Source organism: Aegilops tauschii, chromosome 2 (genome assembly GCF_002575655.3).
Source record: "Aegilops tauschii subsp. strangulata cultivar AL8/78 chromosome 2, Aet v6.0, whole genome shotgun sequence".
Classification (NCBI taxonomy): domain Eukaryota; kingdom Viridiplantae; phylum Streptophyta; class Magnoliopsida; order Poales; family Poaceae; genus Aegilops; species Aegilops tauschii.
Genome location: NC_053036.3, coordinates 586,084,326 through 586,096,403, shown reverse-complemented (window position 1 = coordinate 586,096,403; position 12,078 = coordinate 586,084,326).

The following is a 12,078-nucleotide window of genomic DNA, read 5'->3' as shown; positions in this document are numbered from 1 at the left end:
TCATGTTTTGTAACCGAGTTATCAGCAACTGGCAGGAGCCATATGGTTGTCGCTTTATTGTATGCAATGCAATCGCCCTGTAATGCTTTACTTTATCACTAAGCGGTAGCGATAGTCGTAGAAGCATAAGATTGGCGAGACGACAACGATGCTACGATGGAGATCAAGGTGTCGTGCCGGTGACGATGGTGATCATGACGGTGCTTCGGAGATGGAGATCACAAGCACAAGATGATGATGGCCATATCATATCACTTATATTGATTGCATGTGATGTTTTATCTTTTATGCATCTTATCTTGCTTTGATTGACGGTAGCATTATAAGATGATCTCTCACTAAATTTCAAGAAAAAAGTGTTCTCCCTGAGTATGCACCGTTGCCAAAGTCCGTCGTGCCCAGACACCACGTGATGATCGGGTGTGATAAGCTCTACGTCCATCTACAACGGGTGCAAGCCAGCTTTGCACACGCGGAATACTCAGGTTAAACTTGACGAGCCTAGCATATGCAGATATGGCCTCGGAACACCGAGACCAAAAGGTCGAGCGTGAATCATATAGTAGATATGATCAACATAGTGATGTTCACCATTGAAAGCTACTCCATTTCACGTGATGATCGGTTATGGTTTAGTTGATTTGGATCACGTGATCGCTTAGATGATTAGAGGGATGTCTATCTAAGCGGGAGTTCTTAAGTAATATGATTAATTGAACTTTAATTTATCATGAACTTAGTCCTGGTAGTATTAGCATATCTATGCTGTAGATCAATAGCTCGCGTTAGCTCCCCTGTTTTATTTTTTGATATGTTCCTAGAGAAAACTAAGTTGAAAAATGTTAGTAGCAATGATGCGGATTGGATCCGTGATTTGAGGATTATCCTCATTGTTGCACAGAAGAATTATGTCCTTGATGCACCGCTAGGTGACAGACCTATTGCAGGACCAGATGCAGACGTTATGAACGTTTGGCTAGCTCAATATGATGACTACTTGATAGTTTAGTGCACCATGCTTAACGGCTTAGAATCGGGACTTCAAAGACGTTTTGAACGTCATGGACCATATGAGATGTTCCAGGAGTTGAAGTTAATATTTCAAGCAAATACCCGAGTTGAGAGATATGAAGTCTCCAAAAAGTTCTATAGCTAAATGATGGAGGAGAATAGCTCAAGCAGTGAGCAGGTGCTCAGATTGTCTGGGTACTACAATCGCTTGAATCAAGTGGGAGTTAATCTTCCAGATAAGATAGTGATTGACATAATTCTCTAGTCACCATCACCAAGTTAGTAGAACTTTGTGATGAACTATAATATGCAAGGGATGACGAAAACAATTCCCAAGCTCTTCGCGATGCTAAAATCGGTGAAGGTAGAAATCAAGAAAAACATCAAGTGTTGATGGTTGACAAGACCACTAGTTTCAAGAGAAAGGGCAAAGGGAAGAAGGGGAACTTCAAGAAGAACGGCAAGCAAGTTGTTGCTCAAGTGAAGAAGCCCAAGTCTGGTCCTAAGCCTGGACTAAGTGCTTCTACTGCAAAGGGACTGGTCACTGGAAGCGGAACTACCCCAAGTGATTGGCGGATAAGAAGGTATATTTGATATACATGTTATTGATGTGTACTTTACTAGTGTTTATAGCAACCCCTCAGTATTTGATACTAGTTCAGTTGCTAAGATTAGTAACTCGAAACGGGAGTTGCAGAATAAACAGAGACTAGTTAAGGGTGAAGTGACGATGTGTGTTGGAAGTGGTTCCAAGATTGATATGATCATCATCGCAGACTCCCTATACTTTCGGGATTAGTGTTAAACCTAAATAAGTGTTATTTGGTGTTTGCGTTGAGCATGAATATGATTTGATCATGTTTATTGCAATACGGTTATTCATTTAAGTTAGAGAACAATTGTTGTTCTATTTACATGAATAAAACCTTCTATGGTCATACACACCAACGAAAATGGTTTGTTGGATCTCGATCGTAGTGATACACATATTCATAATATTGAAGCCAAAAGATGCAAAGTTAATAATGATAGTGCAACTTATTTGTGGCACTGCCGTTTAGGTCATATTGGTGTAAAGCGCATGAAGAAACTCCATGCTGATGGGATTTTGGAATCACTTGATTATGAATCACTTGATGCTTGCGAACCATGCCTCATGGGCAAGATGACTAAGACTCCGTTCTCCGGAACAATGGAGCAAGCAACAGATTTGTTGGAAATCATACATACTGATGTATGTGGTCCGATGAATATTGAGGCTCGCGGCGGATATCGTTATTTTCTCACCTTCACAGATGATTTAAGCAGATATGGGTATATCTACTTAATGAAACATAAGTCTGAAACATTTGAAAAGTTCAAAGAATTTTAGAGTAAAGTTGAAAATCATCGTAACAAGAAAATAAAGTTTCTACGATCTGATCGCGGAGACGAATATTTGAGTTACGAGTTTGGTCTTCAATTAAAACAATATGGAATAGTTTCACAAATTCGTGCCGCCTGGAACACCACAGCATAATGGTGTGTCCAAACGTCATAACCGTACTTTATTAGATATGGTGCGATCTATGATGTCTCTTACCGATCTACCACTATCGTTTTGGGGTTATGCATTACAGACAGCTACATTCACGTTAAATAGGGCACCATCTAAACACTACTAGAAAAAGGCTTACTAGTGGCGCACCAGTTTTGCAAACTAATGGCGCACTACTGGTGCGCCACTAGCACCACGCCACTAGAATATTTTAGTAATGGCGCACCACAGGTGCGCCATTAGTATCTGGTATACTAATGGCGCACCACGGGTGCGCCATTAGTATCCCAAAGGTGCGCCATTAGTAACTGGTATACTAATGGCGCACCAGATGGAAGTGCGCCATTAGTAACATTTTTAAAAAAAATCGTTTTTTCTTAATCTCAGGTCACTATTTCACATATGAGATATCCAACACATATATATACAACAAGCATCCATATAACAATCATATCCAACACACAAGTTTCATCATATATACATACATAGCCAACACATAGTTCCATCGTTACATATTACAAAAGTTTCACATTGTTCATCCAACACCGTTATCCATCCAACACCATATTACAAAAGTTTCACATAGTTCAGTTCTCATTGTTCTTCTCCTTCTCCTTCCTCAGCCTGATGCGCCAAGAGCGGCGAGGCGGTGGAGGCAGCTGTGGGATGTAGTCTTCTACCACAATTGGCGTGGTCATGTCGCCCAGCTGTGGGATCGCCGGCGCCACCACCGGTGCGTGGTCATTGTCAGGCACCACCACCATCGCGAGGCCACCTTCAGGCAGGACGGGCACGACCATCGCTAGGTCATCCTCAGCCACCACCATCTCTTGCCCATGGTCAGCCACCACCATCTCTTGCCCATGGTCAGCCACCACCATCTCTTGCCCTTGGTCAGCCACCACTAGCTCCTCATCCCCACTCTGCTCCTCTTCTCCCCCACTCCAGTCCGGATCATCCTTCTTGCTGTCTTTGCTGCTGCCAGAATCGCTGCTGCTTTCGCTAAAGCCAGAATCGCTGCTACTTTGGCTGTAGCCAGTGTCGCTGTTGCTGCTCCCATTGCCTGTCCAAATGCAACAATGGTCGTTAACAATCGATGTGAGACAAAGCCAAATGTAGAGGAATAAGAAGAGGCAGAACGCACTAGCATCTTCGTCGTCAGCGTAGCGCATGCGACACATAGTCGTGTTGAAAACCTTCACGATGAGCATTGTGGCGTCATCGTCGTACCTGAAGAGAAGAAAGTACCCGGTCCGCAGGTCGTAGGCACTGTAGAACTTGTCCCAGCCACGGCACAGGTACATGTGGCCCTCCTCGATCACCAACTCCACGTCCCACAGCCTGCGAACCCCGCCGCCGGCCTGTCAGAGCTTCACATTATGTGGCGGATCTTCACCCAGCATGTTCATAAAAGTGTCAGGCAGCCTCTGCAATTTGGGACAAGGAGTGATGTAGCAAACAACAGAGTTATCATAATGAGATGGGTGAAGGGGAGATCTCTCGTTTTATATACCTGCCTCGTGGCTGATACTGAAGTCCCAAGTATGACACTGAAGAACTCGAAAGCATCCAACTCGTACTCCAGTGAGGCAGAGCGGCGGTGGCTGCTTCCCCCATCTCTGATAAGCAGCAGAAGAGACCAATTAGTACCCTTACAACATCACATTGCAAATAGATGAATTGTGTAGGTATGCATGGATTTAAGATTATTTGTTCAAAGCCAATTTGTCAATGATTAATATGATATCTCAATTTCCACCAAATAATACATTTGTTATACACCACATTTTCTTTTCCTTTGGAAAAGAAAAAAGCACACTGCATTCAAGTGAATGTATCTTTTATTGCAAAGCCACAACTTAGCAATAGATTCAAAGTTAACGATTGGCACCTAGAAAAGCATTTCAACATCTTCACAGATTTTACTAGCTACAATACATTCAAAAAATAAATGATATACAGTTTGTATCTCTTTGCAATGAACACACTCTAGGGGTTTTGCCATCCCCCTTTTCCTTAGATTGTCACAAGTCATGATTTTGTTCTGGGAGAACATCCAAATGAAACCTTATACCCTAGGGGGCAATTTAATACTCCATACTACAGGAAGATACAAAGGTTGCATCCATTGAGCTCCAGCTGCAGCTGCAGCTGAGGTATCCATGAGCCATCATGCCAGCCAGCCAGGAAATAAACTTTACTTTCCAAAGGAAAAAAATACAATGCATATATAGATAGATGAGCATGTTCAGTTTACAAGAATGAATATAAACAAGCAAAGAATGCATGCATGCATATCAAGAGTTGGCATCTACAGGTTCTCCAAAATGAGTAGAAAGGGAGCATGCTGACATCTATACAAGCCAATAATGATTTACTACTCAATGGAACAGGGTAAGATAAACACCAGTCAATAAATTTACTACATCAAAAGGAGTAAAACTCAACAATGCAGCACTATCTCTGAACCTAACCTTTGTTTAGTATGGGTATGACAAATCAATGAGTTGGTCATCACAATGTCAAATGCCATTGGAAGACAAGAAATCAGGTCATCACATAACAACAATTGGATGGCCTCGTGAACAACCAAGACATCCTTGAATGGCTGCCAAGTTACTACTAGCAGGCTCAAAAGTCAAGTAAACTGAAGATTGACCTTCTGAAGGTCTAAGTATGGCTGTGCTGTCAGGTTACTACTAGCAGCAACATGGAAGTAGACTTGATGATAACTATTGCACAAATATGTAAGAAAGGAGCAAGTGCATCTACTTATTGGAACAAGCCTGACAGTGGGAAAGCTATAAACTTATAATGACCGCGTTCAGATAAAAGATTGCAACCAAGCAAATCTGGAAAATGTATTATCAACTATAAAATATGGGTTGCAAACCAAACAACTAAGCATACTTTGTTAGATGATAACTATTGCAAACCAAACAAGTAAGCAGAGCACATGTATATACCTGTATCATTGTCTTGGAGCCAACAAACGCCTCAATTTTTCTCCAACCGCGATCGAACCTGTTACGCAGAAACACAAACAGAGAGATACATGTAACTAACGAGGACAGACAGACAAGGTAACAAGAACTCCACAGCTCAATTAAGCCTATACATGTAACTAACGAGGACCATGTCATTATCATGGCAGTCCACTATATATTTTTATGACAAAATACATCATTATCAGGGCACATTATGGCCATTTTCTTACATGATGCCAAGCTAATGGCTGACATCTGTTCTTGGCAAATGATGAGTCTCTGGTGCCCCTTGCAAATTGTTGATGCCACATTGTACTTGTACCCCATATGTTTAACCCCAAACACAAAAACATCACCACAAGGACTGAGATAAAAACTAATACTATCATGTACTTGAAGAAACGCTGTTCTTTTCTCTTTCCATTTTGAACCTGACACACACTGCATCATCACATATTTTCCTAGAAATTCAGTACAGCATGTTGGGGGTGAGGGGCATCACCTCGAATCACCTAGAGGACGCCGGCGGGGAGAGAAACCTAGGGGGAAGGAGGGGAGGATAGAGGAGGAATCACCTAGAGGACGCCGGCGTCGAGGAGGCTGCGGGCGGCGATCCGGAGGAAGGGGCCCGTGATGTCATCGGCATCCTTGGCCGCCTTCTTGACCTTCCGAGCAGAAGAAGGCATGGGTGGTGAGAGGAGGAGGAGGAGGAGAAGCTAGGGGGATGGGGGAAGGGAGGGAGGGGACGTACGTGCTGGGGCGGGACGGCGAAGGAGCGGCGGGCGCGGGGGCGGCGGCGCGGGGGAGCTGCAGTGGTGGGGGCGGCGGGGGTGGAGTCCGGCGGCGGTCGGGGCGGCGGCGTCAAGGCAGTGCAAGACCACAGCGGCGGACGACGTGCAGGCGCGGCGGACGGAGGGGGCGGAGCAAGGGGGCGGCGGCGTACGGTTGGGGTCGATCGAGTGGGGGATCTGGCGAGGGAGGGAGGGAGGCCACAGTGCGAGGGGAACAAGTACGTCGATTCTAATGGCGCACCTCCCACTGGTGCGCCATAAGTACGTCGATTCTAATGGCGCACCTCACCCTGGTGCACCATTAGAATTTTGTTTTACTTACTAGCCCGACTGGTCAGGTTATATTCCACCTAACCCTATCTCCATTAGAACACACCCACTAGCTCGACTGGTCAGCATGCAGCACACACACTAGGAGGTCCTGGGTTCGATTCCCAACCTCCCCATTTTTTGTTTTTATGCATTTAAAATGCTGTTTGATATTTATTTGTGTTTAAATATGTTCAAACTTGTTTAAATCATAACAGTAATATTTTTTATAAAAACAGTAATGATTTTTTAAAAAATATCATCAAATTTGTTATTTGAAAATATAATCAAATTTGCTTTTTTTGCAAATTTAGTTGCATTCATTTGTTTTTATGCATTTAAAATGTTGTTTGATATTTATTTGTGTTTAAATATGTTCAAACTTGTTTAAATCATAACAGTAATATTTTTAATAAAAACAGTAATGATTTTTTAAAAAATATCATCAAATTTGTTATTTGAAAATATAATCAAATTTGCTTTTTTTGCAAATTTAGTTGCATTCATTTGTGACGGTGGAGCGGGCCGGGGAGGGTGCGGGGGAGAGGGTGCGGGGGGTCGTCGGCGATGGCCGGTGGAGCGGGTGAGGGTGCGGTGGGTCGTCGGCGACGGTGGAGTGGGGGAGGGTGCGGGCCGGGGGTCGGCGGCGGCGGCCGGTGGAGCGGGGGAGGGAAATATTATTTCTCTCCGAAACCACCTGCCCCGCGAGATATCCGAAACCGAGATAGTCGTGCACCGTCGTGAGCAGTGCGGCTCTCATAGGGAAATATTCTTTCTCTGCGGCGTCCCACGTATCAACCAACTGCCCCAGGTGCGCCATTAGTAGTTTTGCAAAAAAGTAAAAAATAAAAAAAATATTGTAGTGGCGCACTATGTTCCTGGTGCGCCATTACTAGTTACAACTAGTAATGGCGCACTATGTCCTGGTGCGCCATTAGTATGTCTGGCAAAATAAAAAAATTGTTACTAATGGTGCACTGTGTGTCTGGTGCGCCATTAGTGTATTTCACACTAATGGCGCACCAGCACATGGTGCGCCACTGCTACATAGCAATGGCGCACCACATATCTGGTGCGCCATTAGTGGCCATTCCATCTATAGCCCTTTTCCTAGTAGTGAAATCCGTTGAGACGACACCGTATGAACTATGGTTTGGCAAAGAAACCTAAGCTGTCGTTTCTTAAAGTTTGAGGTTGCAATGCTTATGTGAAAAAGTTTCAACCTGATAAGCTCAAACCCAAATCGGAGAAGTGCATCTTCATAGGATACCCAAAATGTTGGGTACACCTTCTATCACAGATCCAAAGGCAAGATCTTTGTTGCTAAGAATGGATCCTTTCTAGAGAAGGAGTTTCTCTCGAAAGAATTGAGTGGGAGGAAAGTAGAACTTGATGAGATAACTGTACCTGCTCCCTTATTGGAAAGTAGTTCATCACAGAAATCTGTTCCTGTGACTACTACACCAATTAGTGAGGAAGCTAATGATGATGATCATGTAACTTTAGATCAAGTTACTACCGAACCTCGTACGTAAACCAGAGTGAGATCCGCACCAGAGTGGTACAGTAATCCTGTTCTGGAGGTCATGTTACTTGACCATGACGAACCTATGAACTATGAGGAAGCGATGATTAGCCCAGATTCCGCAAAATGGCTTGAGGCCATGAAATCTGAGATGAGATCCATGTATGAGAACAAAGTATGGACTTTGATTAACTTGCCCAATGATCGGCGAGCCATTGAGATTAAATGGATCTTCAAGAGGAAGACGGACGCTGATAGTAGTATTACTATCTACAAAGCTAGAATTGTCGCAAAAGGTGTTGACTACGATGAGAGTTTCTCACTCGTATCTATGCTTAAGTCTGTCTGAATCATTTTAGCAATTGCCGCATTTTATGAAATCTGGCAAATGGATAAACAAAACTGCATTCCTTAATGGATTTATTAAAGAAGAGTTGTATATGATGCAACCAGAAGGTTTTGTCAATCCTAAAGGTGCTAACAAAATATGCAAGCTCCAGCGATCCATCTATGGACTGGTGCAAGAATCTCAGAGTTGGAATATACGCTTTGATAAGTTGATCAAAGGATATAGTTTTATACAGACTTGCGATGAAGCCTGTATTTACAAGAAAGTGAGTGGGAGCACTACAACATTTCTGATAAGTATATGTGTATGACATATTGTTGATCGGAAATAATGTAGAATTATTCTGCAAAGCATGAAGGAGTGTTTGAAAGGAGTTTTCCAAAGAAAGACCTCAGAGAAGTTGCTTACATATTGAGCATCAAGATCTATAGAGATAGATCAAGACGCTTGATAAGTTTTTCAATGAGTACATACCTTGACAAGATTTTGAAGTAGTTCAAAATGGAACAGTCAAAGAAAGAGTTCTTGCCTGTGTTACAAGGTGTGAAATTGAGTAAGACTCAAAGCCCGACCACGGCAGAAGATAGAAAGAGAGTGAAAGTCATTCCCTATGCCTCAGCCATAGGTTCTATAAAGTATGCCATGCTGTGTACCAGGTCTATTGTATACCCTACCACTGAGTTTGGCAAGGGAGTACAATAGTGATCTAGGAGTAGATCACTGGACAGCGGTCAAAATTATCCTCAGTGGAATAAGGATATGTTTCTCGATTATGGAGGTGACAAAAAGGTTCGTCGTAAAGGGTTACCTCGATGCAAATTTTGACACTGATCCAGATGACTCTAAGTCTCAATCTGGATACATATTGAAAGTGGGAGCAATTAGCTAGAGTAGCTCCGTGCAGAGCATTGTTGACATAGAAATTTGCAAAAATACATATGGATCTGAATGTGGCAGACCCGTTGACTAAATTTCTCTCACAAGCAAAACATGATCACACCTTAGTACACTTTGGGTGTTATCACATAGCGATGTGAACTAGATTATTGACTCTAGTAAACCCTTTGGGTGTTGGTCACATGACGATGTGAACTATGGGTGTTAATCACATGGTGATGTGAACTATTGGTGTTAAATCACATGGCGATGTGAACTAGATTATTGACTCTAGTGCAAGTGGGAGACTGAAGGAAATATGCCCTAGAGGCAATAATAAAGTTATTATTTATTTCCTTATTTCATGATAAATGTTTATTATTCATGCTAGAATTGTATTAACCGGAAACTTGATACATGTGTGAATACATAGACAAAACAATATGTCACTAGTATGCCTCTACTTGACTAGCTCGTTGATCAAAGATGGTTATGTTTCCTAGCCATTGACATGAGTTGTCATTTGATTAACAGGATCACATCATTAGGAGAATGATCTGATTGACTTGACCCATTCCGTTAGCTTAGCACTCGATCGTTTAGTATGTTGCTATTGCTTTCTTCATGACTTATACATGTTCCTATGACTATGAGATTATGCAACTCCCGTTTACCGGAGGAACACTTTGTGTGCTACCAAACGTCACAATGTAACTGGGTGATTATAAAGGTGCTCTACAGGTGTCTCCGAAGGTACTTGTTGGGTTGGCGTATTTCGAGATTAGGATTTGTCACTCCGATTGTCGGAGAGGTATCTCTGGGCCCACTCGGTAATGCACATCACTATAAGCATTGCAAATAATGAGTTAGTTGCGGGATGATGTATTACGGAACGAGTAAAGAGATTTGCCGGTAACGAGATTAAACTAGGTGTTGAGATACCTACGATCGAATCTCGGGCAAGTAACATACCGATGACAAAGGGAACAACGTATATTGTTATGCGGTCTGACCGATAAAGATCTTCGTAGAATATGTAGGAGCCAATATGGGCATCCAGGTCCCGCTATTGGTTATTGACAAGAGAGGTGTCTCGATCATGTCTACATAGTTCTCGAACCCGTAGGGTTCGCACGCTTAACGTTCGTTGACGATATAGTACTATGAGTTATGTATGTTGGTGACCGAATGTTGTTCGGAGTTTTGGATGACATCACGGATATGACGAGGAACTCCGGAATGGTCCGGAAGTAAAGATTGATATGTGGATAGTAGTGTTTGATCTCCGGAAAGGTTCCGGAATCCATCGAAGGGGTTCCGGATATTTCCAAAATGTTTGGGCACGAGAACACTTTATCTGGGCCAAAGGGGAAAGCCCATGAGGTTTTTGGAGAGCGCAAAAGGAAGTTTTGCGGAGTCCAGGGGCCAGACGCCAGGGTCCCTGGCATCTGGCTCCAGACGCCGGGAACCCTGGCGTCTGGCCCTGGAGTCCGAGAAGGACTCTTGCCTTTCGGGTGAAACCGACTTTGTGGAAGCTTTTACACCAAGTTTCGACCCCAAGGCTCAACATATAAATAGAGGGTAGTTCTAGCACCCAAGACACATCAAGAAACACCAAGCCGTGTGCCGGCAACCCTGTCTCCTCTAGTTTATCCTCCGTCATAGTTTTCGTAGTGCTTAGGCGAAGCCCTGCGAAGATTGTTCTTCACCAACACCGTCACCACGCCGTCGTGCTGCCGGAACTCATCTACTACTTCGCCCCTCTTGCTGGATCGAGAAAGGCGAGGACGTCATCGAGCTGAACGTGTGCAGAACTCGGAGGTGCCCTGCGTTCGGTACTTGGATCGGTCGGATCGTGAAGACGTACGACTACATCAACCGCGTTGATAAAACGCTTCCGCTTACGGTCTACGAGGGTACGTACACAACACTCTCCCCTCTCGTTGCTATGCATCACCATGATCTTGCGTGTGCGTAGGAAATTTTTGAAATTACTACGTTCCCCAACAGGAGCTATACCATTTGGTTACTTTGCCGTTTGTGGCAGACGGCAAAGGATGTGGGCGTTTGCCGTCCGCTGGAATACATCAAAGGCTGCCGTTAGCCACCTAACGTGGCTAACGCATGTTATTTACCGTCCACATTCTTTGTCGTCTGCCACGGACGGCAAAGGTTCTTTGCCGTCCGCTTGAGAAAGTAGATGGCAAAGAACATGTTTACCGTAGCTTTCTTTGCCAGGCAGCTTTGTCGTCGGTGGCAGACGGCAAAGAAGTTTGCCGTTCGCTTTTGGTTCCTTGGCAGACGGCAAATAAGCTGATTCCTGTAGTGTGTGTGACTGGCTTCCCAGAGCGCCACCAAGAGCTTGCCCCATCTATCTTGCTACAACCCTGAGCCTGCGGCCTTAAGGACCTATGAAGTTGGTACTGTTACCTAGACTTTTCAGTGAATCCTGTTGGACGCCCACAGACGTCATATGGACAACACAACGCTCGCGGGCTACTGAATTGGGTCGGCCTTGTAACAAGATTAGTATTGTTTGGTTCAAGCGCAACAACCGCAATATCTTTTCCTCCAGTTTATTATGAGACCTCCTATTTAGCGGCCTGCGCGGGGGAGAGCGCACAAATGCGCACCCCCCCTCCCCCCTCCTCCAGAGCGGGATTTTGGTCGGCCATGTGCGGGCGCGTTGCGCC